Consider the following 18,304-nt stretch of genomic DNA (forward strand, 5'->3'; position numbering starts at 1 on the left):
TGTTATGAGCTCCAACTGTGGGACTGATTGGTCAGGGTTGGCCGAGTCAGGAAAGAGGAGTTGGTAATTACAGGTAAATCCCTACAGTGGGCATGTATAAGGGGAGTTTTTGAGCCAGTTCTCTTTTGTAGTGGCAAAATGTCGATGTTGAATGGAATATAGGGAGTATAGAGGTTCAGGCTGTTGGGACCAGTTGTTTGCATAATATATGTGATGTAAGGGAGAGAATTGTGGAGATATGTAGAAGTGCTAAAGATCTTAATGTACCTGAACTAATGAAGTGTCTTGAGATGGTTCGGTCAGTTGGAAAGAATGGATGCAGATATGTTGAAGAAAAGAGAGCATGATTTCAGAAATGTAAGGAGAAAGGAGGAAAGGAAGACCTAAAAAGAACTGGGTGAATGGAACAGAGGAGGTATTTGAATAGAAGGGCTTTCATATTCAAGAAGAGGAAGAGTGATTGCAATAAAGGTAAATGACACAGCATGTGCGTGGGGAACTTTTAATGAACCTTCTTTGTAAGGTATGGAAATTTTCTGCACAGGTCTCACTCAAAGCATAAATTGGCATTTTCTTGTTTTTTCTCAAACCCATAATAAAATCTAACATTTTTTTTTTACTGAAAACAGACTATTTTGACAAGCATTACATAGGAATTTCAATTCAGTATTCTAATAAGTAATAAGCAGAAGCATGTTCCTCGAAATGCATGTTTTAGTCAGACCAGTATAGGAATGAAGGGATTCTCTTTCAATAGGGCCATGGCAATTATATACCATTCATCTGACAATTGGTTCTTGTGCAGAGGATGGATTGTTTTCTGTCAGTAATTCTGATATTCTTCTATTTTACAGTAGCTGGTGACATTCCTGTTAAAACACCCCAAAGTACCTCATATTCCTCCAGGTAGTGGTATATAATGGCCCAGTAAATACAAGTGATAGGTACAGGCTTGTATACATTGGCTGGTGTTCCTAATTAGTACACCATTTCTCAATCTTCCCCCTGATGTGTAAGTGGCTGTCTAGTTGGAGGCATTCAATGCTCCTCTGGTTTATGGTGCGTGTGTCACCGTAGGTGGTAGTGCCGTCAGTGCATCTCACGCACAGTACACTGTAGGCATTACTTAAGATTCTTTGCAGCGTCCCATTGGCCCCTAGCTGCAATGCCTTTCATTCCTTTTACTGTTCCTCCATCCATATTCTTTCTTCTGTCTTACTTTCCACCCTCTTCTAACAATTGTTTCATAGTGCAACTGCCAGGTTTCCCTCCTGTCACACCTTTGTAACTTTATACTCTCAAATTTCCTTTCAGTGCTGAATGCCGTTGTAGGTCCTAGCGCTTGGCCATCAGCCTAAATTGTATATTTTATCCTATCTCGTTACTCTGTGTAGATTTTTTCTAGGGCATTCACTATTCCTATTCAGGCCGAGTCCCAGGTTTATAGGTTTCGAAGCCTTCGTTCTTTTAAAATCAAGTGAACAACCAAGAGAAACGGCTAGTTATCGATATTGAGTCGAAATGTAAGGTTTGGTCTGACACTTCGGTGAAATCCCTACACAGATCCCATAGCTCTTCCTTATCATTTATGTGTGGCCCAACACTTCGATAAAGGCTCTTCCTAGATACTTTAGCTCTTCTTTGTCATTTATGTTTGGCCTAATACTTCGATAAAGCACTTCATAGATACTTTGGCTCTTCCTTGGCATATATTTACCTGAAGTGGGTGAAGGGTATTCTTCAGTGGGTTAATACATGTCCTTCAGTGATCCAAGTAACTTGCAGAGAGTGTTCATAGCAATGCCACCTTGCTGTACTGTACGAACACGTATCCACAGTACGATATGAAGAAGGTTACTTCTCTTGATGCATATCTGCTTAATTAATGGAAGCTGGCATCCATATGCACAATGTCAAAGATAATCTCTTTGATATCATCCACAGGGATATTAATACATGGAGAATTCATGCCCAGGGATACGATATTCCCTGAGTCGTTGTTACCTAGAGCCCCCACAGATATTCCTCAGGTGATCAAATGCATGAGAGAAAAGGTATATAAGGTGTCAAGACAGAATTCAGTTCCTTGGCTAGTGTCAGCACGGTATAGGGATCTGGGTTACAGTCATATGAATACTTACATTCCTGTGTGCGTATTATATATATTTAAGAATGGAAGGCTGAGGCATCTGGAATGCTGAAGATTCAGGAGGGATAAAAAGACTGAGAAAAGAGCCCGTGCAGTGTTTCGTGTTTATTGCCCAAATTTTTGGGATGTTTTGTCTCATCATCAGGGCTATAAGACAATGCAGAATATAAATATTAGAAAATATTTTCAATGAAAACATTTACGAATGTTAAAATAAATATAAAATTATTTTTAAAGAAATTTAAAAGCATTGAAATACTGGAAAATGAAAAACATAACTTTTATCAGGAGAAATTATAGTACCTAACTCAGTTTGTAGCCTACAAACTGAGCGACATGCTCATATTTTCAGAGATGGGCGCCCACGTAGGGTACATGCAAAACAGTAGAAGAGCCCTGACTGTTTAGTGAAGGAACAACCTGCTCGATCGTTAATGAATCCAGAATGAAGAAAGCAGTCATTGGGTGCTTGGTCAAGAACATGAAGAATCATTTATGTATCCACGTTCATAATTATCTTGCACGGGAAGAGAGAGGTGGCCGTGATGTTTTCAATGTTTTCAAGAGGGTTCCGTTGTAATGTGCCTACTTGGAATTCTACTGATTCGTTATTAGCATTCATCAGTGTTGGTGAGGACGTGAGTGGCTGTCTCCTCTGACGTTTTATTGTCGCTGTCTTCCTGGTTCTTAAGGTTCTTTAACCATTTCCCTGGTGTTTCTGCTTATCGGGTCACTTCAGAAGTTGCATCTATCCCAATCAGATTCTTTGAGGAGTTAGTCCGTGGGGAGTAACTGGTCTTGGCAATGCCCTATCTTCTCATCTCTCATTATTTACCTAAAGCAAACAAGAAAAGTTATTTTAAAAATACAGAAAATGCAATATAAAACCAACAGTGGAGAGACTATTGTAATGTTTTTTCATTCTACACGTATGTATATATATATATATATATATATATATATATATATATATATATATATATATATATATATATATATGTGTGTGTGTGTGTGTGTGTGTGTGTGCGCGCGCGCGCAAGTTTTAAGAACGTTATTCATTTACAAAATCCGTGGCCATTAAGTAACAATGTTTCTTTTACTGGATATTTATTAATTGACTCAAACTGTGTTGTTTAGTGCCGATAGTTCAATAAATTCGTGGATAATTAACACCAACAATAAAAACTGCGATGATACTCAGCTTACCCTGTTGCAGTAGTGGGATTTCATAAATCTTGGCTACTGTAGCCTAGACCTTGTCCTGTGAATGTGCTTCATTTTCCCTGTATGGAGTTCCGTTGTCGGACAGAAGTGTACGTTAGATAACGTAATTTACCGCTGTTCGTCATTTCTCTCTCTCTCTCTCTCTCTCTCTCTCTCTCTCTCTCTCTCTCTCTCTCTCTCAACAGAAATCAAATGAATTCATCGAGACATACTTCCTTGAAGTATGGCTGTTATGAAGGATAACTTTTAATAATTATGCCATGAGTATTAATAGGAGAAATAGTTTAGCATTAAATAAATAAATGTAAAACTTAAAAACTAAATTTTTTGCTCTAGTGTTAGTTTTAGGTTTAGGTGGAAAATTACGTTGGAATTAGGGACTAGAGTCACTTGGTCTCATTTATCTGGGGTAAGTCTTTTGAATACGGTCCTTTCTCTCCTCCCTCATTCGGCTCCACACACTGAACTTAGAGACCATCTCCTCCTCAGTCTGGTCACTAACGCCGGGACGTAGATGACGTCAAAACTCCTCGTCTTTCGCGTGTCGGATTTCGCCAGCGACGTCCGCCTTTTCCTGTGGGTCAGCTCTCCCGAGAATGGAAGCGGCGTCGGCGGGAAAGGTGACGAGGAAGAGGAGAGATCGGTGACAGCTGCCGGGTCTTGGCCGTGACCCTCGACTTCGCTGAAGAGTTCGTAGTAGGCCGGAGGAGGTGCCTCGGCATTCATGACGTCGTCGTAAGACGGAGGTTTTTCTCTCTTGACCTTCTTGTTGGACTGGTACATCTGCGGGAGGATAAACAAGAATGGATTCTTTCAGGTGCAGAGGTCAAAGAAGAAGAAGGAAGGGAAGGCCGGCTTAACCGAACCCCAGGGGGTAGCCTAACCATAGACCTTTCTTCCTCTTAGGGTTGGGAGGTTACTGGAATCAAGGAAAACAAAATCAGGAAAAGTTTCTGGACTTGTCAGTATAAGGAAATTCACTTTATATCATCAATATTTTTATATATATAAATTGAAATTAGAAAGTGTGGAGAATTAGATAGTCGCAGTTAAGTCAGTGGGCACAAGAAAGGAACACTCCACCCCTTTTCTCTTATTTTTTGATTAGTAATAAACCATGAGTTTCTTTCGATGTGGAAAATACATTTTAGTGAAAAGAGGTTGAAGCAGTAACATATAAAAGATTTCTTCAAATTTTTATAAATATATTTACTGTTATCTCTCTCTCTCTCTCTCTCTCTCTCTCTCTCTCTCTCTCTCTCTCTCTCTCTCTCTCTCTCTCTCTCTCTCTATATATATATATATATATATATATATATATATATATATATATATTTAAAGGCCTTACAGTTCAACAGTGAGACGAGGAACTGTAAGTCCATAAGACTCCTGTTAAGAGTTTCCACGTTGGTTTTGTTCGTAAGAAATCATTTTACCTCAGGTTACTTACAAGGTCCTTCAAATATACTAAGTTTAAAGGTATTGTCTATCTGGCTGAAGATGTTCTTTGTCCATCCAACCAGGAACGAAAACTGGTTAAACTGGTTATTCAGAAATCGTGCAGTTGGTAGAACGCGATAAGACAAACTGTAGCCTAAGCCAAGTGCAACTTTAGCACCAGCGATAACTCCAGAGATTGCGCGAGTCGGAGCGGTCAGTAGACTCAAAATATTTCATTCTTGAAGTGGCGTTGGTGAATGACTTGGTTTCTGACTGGATTTGATTTTATCCAGTCATTCCTCAGTTTCACTGGTTTTCTCTTTCAGTATTTGACTTTTCACCATTCTTTCATCCACTGTGCTCGGTCAGATAGACTGCAGCAAGTGGAAGCGTCCTTTATTTTGGGAAATGGCTTTATTTGATGAAAAGACTGCAGTATCTAAATATTTTCATGCGACGCTTTCTAATGACACTTCCTTGAATTCTTGTTCCTCACATTTGCGCTTGATGTAAATGACGCAGTTATTTATGGATTCGTATATATTTATGTGCGTTATTACATGATAAAAGATTAAGGGCTAGGAGGGTAAACGGGAACACACACACACACACACACTCACACTCACACACACACACACACACACACACTCAGTGACACAGCACATCTCAAACACGTCTCAGGCCTGAAGGTCATGAATATAGGAACTTGGCAGAGACGCATACGTAACGCACCATGTGATAGGAAGTAGAATCCCTCAATAATTCATCATCTATTTAATGACAGGGAACGACGCAGAGAAATGGCAAATTCGTTTGGTAGACCGAACAACCAGTGTTTGGTGTGGGCAATATTAACACACCGCGGTTTGTTGTGCTGAGATAAAAACATACATTCGTCATACGTCTGCGTTTTCTTTTCCGGTTGCAAAATGCAGAAGGAATCTGGGTATCTCTCTCTCTCTCTCTCTCTCTCTCTGTGGAGCTTGATTTTTCGGTACTGTCTTCTCGTTTATGCTATAAAGCCATACACTGGTGAACTTTCAGCCATTCAGCGCTTAGGATGGTAAAAAAAAAAAAGGGGGTTGTTGCTGTTATTGGTGTGGGTAGACATCAAGGTAAAGAGATCCAGAGAATGAATGAGATGTACAAGGATCTCGAGAGGTAATAGTTGCAGAGGTCGGATAGCAGGTTGGAGGAGAGGAAACCGGAATGAAGGTGAGGTGAAAGGCTAATTTGTAGGTGTAGCCTGGGGCCGAAGGGTTGCTGCAAACCTGTACAAGTGAGACCTACAGTGCACCACGTGAGCTGCTCTGACGGCATTAACCTACTACGATATATATATATATATATATATATATATATATATATATATATATATATATATATATATATATATATATATTTAGTTGTATTCTTCTCAATAACGAAGATAAAATATCACGGTGCACTCCACAGTGAAAATGAAGGAGAAACCAGAGGAAAGGAAATAGAGTTCTTTGTCCCAACAGTTTCGCCCTCCATCAGGCCTCTTCCGGAAGAGGCCTGATGGAGGGCGAAATTGTTGGGACAAATTAAGAACTCTATTTCCTTTTCCTCTGGTTTCTCCTTCATTTTCATTGTGGAGTGCACTGTGATATATATATATATATATATATATATATATATATATATATATATATATATATATATATATATATATATATATGAAATTAAGCATCATACAAAGACTGATAGCAGAAATCTATAGGATTGAGAAAAAGACCATTCAGGTAGTTATCAGTATTAACTACTGTGTAAGCTGATTCCCGAGAAGGCAAAGAAGTGACAGACTAACATTCGTGCGCGGTTCTTCAAGAGACAAATATGTCGTCCTCTTCACATGCTTTAAATTTATTCCCTCTTGGTTGCTTGGCGCACTGCTTCCTCCATTCAAAACAGGCGATAGTAGATTGTCATTGATCATAATTCTCTTTTGAGTTATTTAACAATTCATTATGCGGTGCCTAACGCTTCAAGCATTAGCAAGGAAGGTGTTATTCTGACGAGCCAACTAGCTTTGTGTTCCTGCTTTCTACTTTTTTTTATTTTGTATTTTTTCGTTTCGTCTCGAAAGCCTTGCTCATGCTGTTAAACATGGCGGAAATACAAGTACACAGTCCTGGCTTTGATGTTTTAGGCTCTCATATCCTGTTGAAGCATTGTCTGAGCCTTGATCTTAAACTGTCTAACTGTATTCGCATGTTAAGTGTAGGATCCAGTACACATCAGGTGATCTGTGAATCAAATTAGCTTGCAAATGTGGAAAACTGGCCTTGTCTTAATTACAAAAACTGACCAAAGGACAGGAGTTGATATATTTTTCAACTTGTTCTTGAATCTTGATCATTTGAATAGGAATTGTCATCATGAAGGTTAAACACTAACATTATATATACGAACTTCAGGCTGAACTAGAAACTGTATGATTGGCGATCGCTTAGAACAGAAATGTTAAGATTATTTTGGCATAGTCAGGGCTCCCCGTACGGAAGTAGTTCCGTCAGTGCACCGCGATTACTTTGAGATTCTTTGCAGCCGTCCCTTCCGCCCCTAGCTGCAATCCCTTTCATTCCTTTTACTCTGCTTCCGTTCATATTCTCTTTCTTCAGTCTTACTTTTCACCCTCTCCTAACAATTGTTTCACAGTGCAACTACGAGGTCTCCCCTATGTTAAACCTTGAAAAAATGTTTGCGCTCAACTTCCCTTTTAGAGCTGAATGACCTCATAGGTCCCAGCTTTTGGTCTAAATTGTATATTCCATTCCATTCCATTCCAGAAGAATTTCAGGTTCAGCTAGAGAAAGTATTATTGGCAATCACCCGGACAGGCTGAAAATTTAAGACACATATTTTAAGAATATTTTGGCATAGCCCGGGCTAATCGCCACTTTTATAACTTGTGGCTCAATAAACTGAAATTGAATCAGTATTTGCAATATTTGCACAGTGAAACTTTCAATTAAAAATGAAACCAAAATCTTGCCAGTGCATTCACAGCTGTATTCTTGGCCCCTATGGCATCTGTAATTATCGCCACACCCATGAAAATTCTGAAACCTATTCATTCGAGACAATAATTCAGCCCGGAGAAATACTTTCAGATTTATCAAGGCAATTCAAACGAAAGGAAAAATATTTAAGCAGTTGCCCGTTTACGCTAATTAGTCAAAGAATATATTTTATTCTTCGTAAAGTATATCTCGATAGCTTAATCAATAAAAGTTTAATATATTATAAATATTCGTTTAATATATTAAGCGAATCTTCGAAACTTGAGAATACATGTTCCAGTGTCGCTCAGCATGTGATCGGGCCTCGTTGAATTAGACCGAACTGATGAGAGCTATACTAAGGGTAGCCACTTTCAAGGTCAGCAACTCATTCTCTCTAACTGTTTAACTTTCTGACTGTCATCTGTATAGTGCACAGATGAAAATAATGCAGAAATATGTGCAAGACTTAGCGTCCGTGACTTCAGGAAATGATGGTGAGTAGTTAAGGCACAGGAAAATATAAATAAAAGCTAGGAAATGTCCTTCTCCCACCAGAAGATTGGTCATTTTATTTACGGAAATAATTTAACCTTGGGAAGGGCTTGAACCTCTTACTAAACTTGGGGTTGGGCAATCGAAATCTAATACTTCTTTAAGCACATGTAGGTGTCCAGCCATTCAGCATCTTACGAGATGTCACTCTATGTCAAACTTAGTAGTTTGTCCGCGTCGACTCTCTCCTGAATGGTGTATGCGATTTTGAATAGTCATGGTTCGGCATTAAAATATGACCAGATATTCGCAAAAGTATTGCCGAAATTATTATCTCCTTTTCAGCAGATTCTTCCAGATGTTGGTCCCTTAGGGGAGTAGTTCCATCAATGCACCTCTCGTTCTGCGCTTCAGGTATTACTAAAGGGCGTTTGCAGCGTCCCTTTGGCCCCTAGTTAAGTGCAACTGTTGAGTTTTCTCCCAGTTCCACTTTTAGATCCTTGTATTTCATTTCCTTTATTTTCTGGATCTCTTCATATTGCTGTCCAACCACTCCAGCTCCCTCTTTTCATTGCCTTGAGGCTGAATGGCCAAAAGTGCCCAGTGCTTGGCGTGACAACCTAAGCTTCTTTAAGTCAAACCAAATCAAATCAAATCCAAATATCGCCCAGCTCTTGTGTGTTTATTTCCATTAAATTTCTCGGGTTTTCATTAAGTACTTTATCTAATCATTCTACAGTGGGAAAATTTCTTATAAATGTAACTGAATGGGAGATTTAACTATAACCGAGCATATCGACACTTCAAATATAAATTTCACTGCCAGTTCAAGATCCTTTTCCTGTTTACTGTTGCCGGTGCTTCTATCGACCAGGTTGCCCTCCATTGTATCTCTCTCTCTCTCTCTACACATACACACAAACACACATACATACACACACACAAATATATATATATATATATATATATATATATATATATATATATATATATATATATATATATATAAATTATATATATATATATATATATATATATATGTGTGTGTGTGTGTGTGTGTGTAAAGAGAGAGAGAGAGAGAGATAATCATGAAGATACAATGAAGGGCAACTGGTCGATAGTAACGCCAGCAATGGTAAACAGGAAAAGAATCTTGAATTGGCAGTGAAGTTTGTATTCTTGGAATATCGATATGCTCGGTTTTAGTTAAATCTCCCATTCAGTTACATTTACGAGAAATTCTCACATTGTAGAGTGATCAGATAAAGTACTTAATGCAAACTCAAGAAATTTACTGCAAGGAAACGCATACGATCCGGATTTCATATGACTCCAGAAGTTCAAGCTGTCAAGCCAAGCACTATATATATATATATATATATATATATATATATATATATATATATATATATATATATATATATATATATATATATATATATATATATATATATATATATTATAAATGTCCTTACTGTAGCGGTCTATTAATTTTCTTCTACTAACATTAACATCTGATTCTGCCATTGCTGCAAAGCCTCCTAAGGGTAATAATTTTGCAAAGGTTTGTGAGTTTGTTTGTTAGAGTGAGCTGGCCGTATGTCAGCACAGGCCTTTCCATTCGGTCAGCCTGTAACTGCAGTAAGGTGTGAAAGGGGTAGGGAGGTTGCTGTGGACATCTGAATTCCGCCCAACCAACAGGAACGTTTACAGTGGGACTTGCAGTGGTTTGTAAAAGCCAGTAGATTGCTCCCTACAGTCCTGGTCCGAGTTCGTTCTACCAAGGGCGTCTAGCCCCCTACTGGTGTAAGTCCACAGCAACTCAGTAGGGTCATTGGCAATTTGCACACTGTCAGTCCTGAGTTCAAACCCTGCTTCAACTCAGGCCCTGGTTTTGGCTTAATAGATTGCATTGGCAACACAACTTTGCCTTCCCTGTAAGCTAGGGACAATGGGTTTAGGGGAGCCCCTAGGCCTACCTGCCTATTCATCAAATGCCACTACGCGGTTCATAGAGTTGCTTGAGCGCTGTGTGTGCGTTTGTTCATTCTCTAGGACATTATGCAACAATACAGTGACCTGGCCCTTGCGCTTGTCGCTCATGAGTGACCTTTAAATCTCCCGAAGGTCCTTTGGCTGTGGTCTTTAGGCCCTGAATGTGAAATGGATTTCTGGTCTAGGCCTATTCCTTTCGCTAGAAGGGAGAACGTAGTTCGAGGAAACCTGTTAGTTTAATGTTTGTTCTGTAGGGTGAGTCTCACGACTGCATTGTGGTGAGGGACAGCACTGCTTCCAGAGGACCCGAGGAATCGAAAACCATAGTAATTTATAAATTTCAATGTTCCGAAGAAGCAAGCAACCTTATCATTAAAAGTTGTGTTGGCCACGCGATGACACCTAAAGGTGGCGAATACACGCCCACTAAAACAAGGAAGACACACCTACTTTTTAACACATGCACTTGACAAGAAGCCACCCTTAACCTCATTAGGGATAGTGAGACCATCCAGAAAGAAACTAGCTACTGGAGGCTGAATTCCTGAGACTGTGAGCCATCACCTTGCATAAACTAATAGCAATTTATGCAGGCATCCGCAGACTGCGCTCTTCGCTCCAGCAGAAGGGATAGACCGCCGAGATAAAAAAGAAAAAATATATATATATCAGCGAGAGTGACGACCATGTCAGAATCAGGGCCGTAAGCCCGCTTCTTACAAATACCCTCATCATTCCAAAAAGAGAGAGACATACGCAATTAGTTCTGACAAGTCTCCGAATAGGCCATTCTCGTCTTAACACACTGACACCCAATGATAACTTACATAACCCTGCTCCTTAATGCCTGTAAAGTAGTGATAACGATTAAACATTTACTGTGCGAATGTTCAACGTATAATCAGCAGCGACTACCAAGTTTTGGAAATAAGTCCATCAGTGAAATCTTGTCAGCAGCTTCAACATTTGCAATTAACACAAAGTTTTTGAAAAATTGTAGCTTAAGTGGCAAAATCTAACTAAATAAATATAAGTAAAAGCAAATCCTTCCGGCTAGCCTTGTGAAAACTGATAATCAGCTCAGTGGTCTGGTAAAACTATTTTGATGGGAGTCAATCAGCATCCGCCTTCCAAAGCAGGCATAGTACCACGTGGTTGATATTATTATTCCGGGTCGCAACAGATCGTCCAGTCTGCCATGACGAATCATATTTTTAATCTTGTAACATTAAGGCAACACCAGACTTTAAAAACTATCGTAATGACTGCCACAGAATGTAATATTGCAGTCATAAAGCGATGGCAGAAGCAGCTGTTGATAGAGGAAAATAAGTGTAACTTCTTTCGCCCTTTCCCCTAAGAGTTTAGCGTGAGAAGAAGAAAAAAATATCGAAAATTGGAGAGATGCGCTAACGTAATGGACGCTACAAGTGTTCAGTCGAAATTGCCTGCAAGCAGGACGCATGATCAAAAAGCAAAGACACATTTTTTCCTAGGTACAATGCATATTTGTTTATTTTTCTTAGGAAATTATATTCTATTCCAGCAAGACTCATTCACTCCTGACACTCCGATCCTACGACGCACAAACATAAACACGCATACACTCACACACACACACACACACACACACGCACACACGTACAGCAAGTAAGACTAGGCTTTCTCCTTAGAGAAGAAATGAAGCTAAAATATCGAAATACGCAGTAAAAGTACAACTTGAATTAAACATAAAATCTAAAGTGACGACATCTCAAGTAGGTATAAGGAAATAAGTGTCGCCATCACCCGAGTTTCTGTTGCAACCGAGCTATCCTTGCGTTGCAAGCTCCGAAGAGCGTAGATGTAAATAAGGAAGTACAAGGGAAGGTCGAAAAATTCTGAATATTGTCACAGAGGGAGAGAGGCTGGAGAATATCTTAAGACTAGTATTCTCAATCATTAACTGTAAGTCATAAGTGATATCAAATTTGTACCTTGTATTCCTGTTTTGTGCCCCTATTATTATTATTATTATTATTATTATTATTATTATTATTATTGTTATTATTATTATTATTATTATTATTATTATTATTAGGTAGATCGTAATTTAGAAAACTGCGCCTAAATTGAACTTGTCCTAGATTATCAAGGGAGTGACCTCAGTTTGGTTTTGTCATTGTACTTTTAGCGATATTGTATTCATATACACACATGACTATATATTATATATTATATATATATGTATATAGATATATATATGTATATGTACATATATATATAATTTATATATATATATATATATATATATATTTTTTTTTTTTTTTTTTTTTTTTTTTTTTTTGCTGTTCTTGTAATGAAGAATAGCACGCTCCCCGCAGTGCTCGAGGAGTCTGAAACCAGCAACGTCTATGAGCTGAAATGTTCGGAAGAGACACACATAAGCTATGCAAGCCACATGACAACGACCCTTCGGAGGTTACTAACAACAAGTCCATCGCAATAACTGACCCATAAATCAGTCCTCTGTAGATATGCAGGACAAAAAGCCTCCGTGGGGTGGCCTTATCAGAAACACTGAGCCTGTTCGCTAAGAGGACAAGTATGGGCAGCTGGTGACTACGGAAGCATTTAGCATCGCGCTGCTGCGGCAGCCTGTGCTGAATGCTAAACTGTCCTCGGATTCGGATTGCGCTCTCCCATCCTGCAGAAGGTTTCGCTGCAGGCCTTCAGGGTGCTCAACGTGACAGGGGGGTGGGGTGGTCTAGTGGAGTTAAAGAACCTCTCATATTATCCTTCAGTGATGTTTCCCCGTTAATTCTCACTTTTTGTGATTTGTACCGTTTATATGTTACTTTTTGTTTTTCGTGATGTTATCTTCATTCTTTCATTTTTTTTTACAGTAGTCAGCTATATTATGGGGCGTAGCTCCATGGTATATTTAGTATGAGCTCTGATGAAACCAGTAAGTTAACGGCCGAAACAGATGTCTGTATAGAAGCCTTGATGCTTAGAAGATAAACTAATTTATGCCTAGTATTACACATACTTAAAACTATCACATAGTACCATAATGGACTAATTATCATAAACAATTACCTTGAACATTAATTTTGTCTTATTTGCATAATCTCTGATACATCTTTGATAGTTAATGGCTGTAAATTTTCATAATTTGAACGTTGAAATCCTTAGGTTTATCATATAATATTGTGACAATTTTTTTTATCTATTACTTCTCTCTGAATGATTTTATTTATTAATTACTAATTATTTTGGAGTTATATGTATATTTTCTTCAGTTCCTGTATATTTTTTTCAATTCCTATATATTTTTGTTAATTCCTGTGCTGCTGTTTAGAAACTATCCATGGTCAATATATCTCAACCTTTATTTGCTTTTTACACATAAATTTTGTTCGCCTGTTGTCCTGTATGAAACTGAATTTAGTTATAAACTGAATACATCTAATTAATGTTTCACAAAAAAAAAAAAGTTGTAGAAGGCGTGTTACTCCAGAGTGCTTCAGACTTGTATGTAGTAATTAATTTCGTTCTTGATTTTTGAAATCTTATCTAGGAACTAAGTAAGATTTGCAAGTTGTTTTCTCGTTCACTTTATCCATCATTTTCGCAAAATCTCTCCCCTTCATTATTGGTCTAAATAGTTTACATATGAATCCAGGAAGCTGTTTTGTAGTAAAGTAGGATGCTGTGAAATTTGTCGATTCACTAAGTAAATGGCAAAGAGGCGTTTTCTCCCACAAAGGGCAGTAAGTGCATCCCACCACGAGGAGATGCCCATAAATAAGCTCCAAATTATACGTAATCAGCCATCGGGTTATCGCTCGCAAACTTACGTAGAATGTTGCCAGAGGCAAGTTTTACTTTTCACTGTGCTTAACCTATAGTTCTTTATTTTTCGGTTTTTCGCTCAAACATACCAAATACTTCCGTTAACATTAACCTTAACCGACACGAGGAAGTTAGTCTTGGTTTATGTGATGTATCTTTGTTAATGTCTTCAGTCATCTTTCTGTCACTGACAAATCTTATGTTACCGCACTATCTACTTAAAGAGCTTTGACTAAGTCATCAGGTTTTCTTTTTATATTTCACGTTAAACATGTAGCTTTCGGCGCTTCTTAATTAGATCCTTACTGAATAGTGCCTAAAAGTCTCAAATGCAGCATTGTGTTAATGCTACCTGTAGTGAAGTGACAATGAAATCCCTCTTTGTAATGTAAATGATGCCTCTTACATTTCCCGCCTTGTTAGACTCACTTGTCATGTACCGGCCTTGTGTATTTTGTTTTGCTGTCGTTTCGTTGTCAGACTTTTCAAGAGGGAAGCATCCGTGATATTCTTATTATTCAGAATTCTACCAAGGTTTATCATTACCATTACTTTGCTGATAAATGTCGGTGTTAGTTGATTCCTGACTTTCTTAAGATCTGTATTACTTTCGTTACAGTTTGCATCATTTCAGTTTTACTGCTTTTGCCAGAACCGATACAGGTACATTGGTAGCAGAGGATGTTGTACACGCGTCCACACACATTATATATATACTGTATATATATATATATATATATATATATATATATATATATATATATATATATATATATATATGTTTGTGTGTACACATACATATATATGTATATATGTATATATATACATATACATATGTGAGTATATATATATATATATATATATATATATATATATATATATATATATATATATATATATATATATATACATAAATACATGTGAATATATATATATATATATATATATATATATATATATATATATGTGTGTGTGTGTATTTAGGCAAACGGCGTTTTCATTAATATGTAAATTTCGTGCAAAGCACAGTAACATTCACTATGTGCTTCAGCAACATCATATAAATGCATAAAAGTCTTATGATTGTATATATATATATATATATATATATATATATATATATATATATATATATATATATATATATATATATAGTGTGTGTGTGTTTTGTGTGTGTGTGTATAAAACAGGACCTCGTATAAACAGGATGGAGAGTTTTATTTAAAAATTTTTAAGGGTTTTCCTGTCCTCATCGTCCTTGAAAGCTTGTGACTTTTATTAATAAAAATCTCCACTAAATACCATCCTATTTGATTTGTATTAGTGCTCAGAACAACTGTACAATTGATCAATATATATATATATATATATATATATATATATATATATATATATATATATATATATATATATATATATATATATATATATATATATATATATATATATATATATATATATATATAGTTTTCCTTGTAGGAATGGCTCTAAAGAAAAGCCAAACCAATGGACACTGCTACATTCGCACTTTGACATCAAATGCTGAATCAAGAATGAGCTCCCTCGTGCAGAAAACTTCCACAATATTACCCACTTAATTCATCTTCATCCTCATAGAAGGTTCATCAACAAAGCGTGAAATCCTTGCTCACAGTGCTCCTTTAACTCTAGATTGCATGCGCTCTCACATCGTGGCTATTAAGGTCTTCCTGTCCTAATCCCTCTACATATGAAATTTAAAGTTTTTTTTTCTCCTTTTTAACACTTCATCGCTCTCCATTCTTTCCACATGGCCAAACCATTTCGAAATATTGATCCATCTGTACATCAAAATTAACCTTGTCAGTACTTTGTATGGACATATTTTTCATTGTTTCCGTCTTTCTTATGGACGTATATTAAGCAAACAATTAATCCTAACAGCTTCAACCTTTTTCCTTTCATTTGCACTTCCATTTTCATTCACTATGAACAGACGAAGCTGAACGCACTAAAAAAAACTTAAGAATTAAATGCAACATTTACCTGAATGACACATTGAGTTATATCCCTGATTCTGGTACACGAATACACTACGCCAAATAAAGGGAAGATGAACGCCAATGTTATGATGGACCCCTGCAGGTTGTTCTTCCTCAGGAAGTGTGAAATGAGGCCGAAGCCAGCTATCATCCAAATTATCATCACAAAAACGATCACTCTGGAAGATTTTGTCCAGTCTAGCACCCGTTCCACCACACTACTCCTGTCGGGCACAATGTTTTTGAAGAGCTGCATTTTCCGCGAGAACTGGGCTAACTGACACCGTCGAGGAACTGCAGAGCCGGAGAGGATTAATGTGGGGAGGAGGAGGAGGGGGAGAAGGAGGAGTCTGCACGGGACGCTACATCAGGACCTCGTTTTGGGAAGACGGAAGCATCTGCAGGTGTCCAGTTCCTTCTCTGGTGGACCTTGGGAAGAAAACTGGTCTGGCTCCCTTCCTCGCCTACCCACGAAATGTGTAATGACTCTCGCGGGTATTTCTGCTCGCTGCTAGACCTTGAGCCGTGTCCCGTCCACTTACCTGTAAGTTCATTAGATTTCTTATTTTGTTCACAGAGCAGGGCTTGAATTCTAAAAATCTTTGATCACGTCACTCGTCAGCTTTCTTTTCTCTTGATGTGCCCGGCAAATTAAATAAGTTACATAAGACGCACCTACTAAAACGAGATTAGTTTTCTAATTGGATAGTAGTCGATAGATTTTGGTGGAAACATAGGACTTGCGCTCTTCTCGATATGAAGGGCGAATAGTCAAAATGAGGAGGGAGGGAGAGAGAGAGAGACAAAAAGAATTAAAAGTCTAGAGTGAATTTTAGCCTGCAAGGAAAGAGTCGTTTCTACTACATTGATTTCCCCGCATGACAGAAGTATTCTGCAGACCTTGGGGGCCCATAGCTGGGTAGTGCCATCAGTACACCTCACGTGGTGCGCTGTAGGCTTTACTGAAGGATGTTTACAACGTTCCTTTGGTCCCTAACCGCTTACACTTTTTTGGTCTTTTACTTTATCTTTACTCCCGCTTCGTTTCTTTAGTCTTTGCTGTCCAACCACTCCAACCTCCCTCGTTTCACTGTCTTGAGAGCTGAATGGCCGAAAGCGGCCCATTGCTTGGCTTGAAAGTCTAAATAAATTCCATAAAATCATAATTCAATCAATCACGGACCTTGAGTAGGACGTGCGTAATATGAGGAGTTTTTATAACTTATGAATGAAGCTGAGGTTATTATTACTCTTATTATTATTAAAATGGACATTAACGAAACCACTCTTATAAAGCTCACCGAAGGGATTTCTCTCTCTCTCTCTCTCTCTCTCTCTCTCTCTCTCTCTCTCTCTCTCTCTCTCTCTCTGGCACGCACGCAATAGCTGAGCTGTTGCATGCAACTACCGTAAGAGTCAGTGCATCAAGTGGTGAGATAGCGTTGCAGTTCCTTGATATTAGAAATATACCTCCAGCGCAAGTGTCTATACTGATTCTATCACCTACTGTCAGTCAAATGCCAGTATTTCAGTAACAGAATTTAGCCCTAATTATAATGTGTACCTTCCTCGACAACTTTTTTTTTATGTTTACTCTGCAGTTGTGCAAAAATCTTATTAACATTTATGCCTCGCCTTTTCTATGACTCTACAACTTCCATGATCCTTCACACTAACTTATAATTATCATATTCTTTATTATTGTTATCATATTATTCATCCACATAACCTTACACTTATTAAGTGTCACTATCGACTTTTTCATCAAAAGACTTAGACTCTCACCAGTCTCTGTAGCTTCGTTTTACTGACACGTATCAACAATGCACCACCCTCGAAAGACCTATTTCACAGCAGATTCAAAGCATCATCTCTTATCCCAAGCCTGTACCTCCATCCATATTGTATTTCTTCCATCTTCCTATCCACCCTTTCTTAACGATTATTTCATAGTGCAACTGCGAAGTTTTCCCACCTGTTACACCTCTAAAGCTACCTACTCTCAGTTTCCTTCCCAGCGCTGAATGACCTCAAAGGTCCCAGTGTTGTTCTTTGCTTTAAACTCTATATCCCATTCCATATTCCATTCCTCATCCTAATATGTCGCGTCCCAT

At 38.0% G+C, this 18,304-nt stretch overlaps 1 long non-coding RNA gene across 1 annotated transcript; it reads right to left on the reverse strand.

Moving 5' to 3' along the window:
* Positions 1 to 488: 488 nt before the first annotated feature.
* LOC136837074 (uncharacterized) lies at positions 489 to 16,674 on the reverse strand. Its single transcript, XR_010852572.1, has 3 exons — positions 16,195 to 16,674; positions 3,356 to 4,156; positions 489 to 2,984 (listed from the first exon to the last, which is right to left on the reverse strand). It is a non-coding gene; the product is annotated as an uncharacterized lncRNA (long non-coding RNA).
* Positions 16,675 to 18,304: the final 1,630 nt, after the last annotated feature.

Source organism: Macrobrachium rosenbergii, chromosome 57 (genome assembly GCF_040412425.1).
Source record: "Macrobrachium rosenbergii isolate ZJJX-2024 chromosome 57, ASM4041242v1, whole genome shotgun sequence".
NCBI lineage: Eukaryota > Metazoa > Arthropoda > Malacostraca > Decapoda > Palaemonidae > Macrobrachium > Macrobrachium rosenbergii.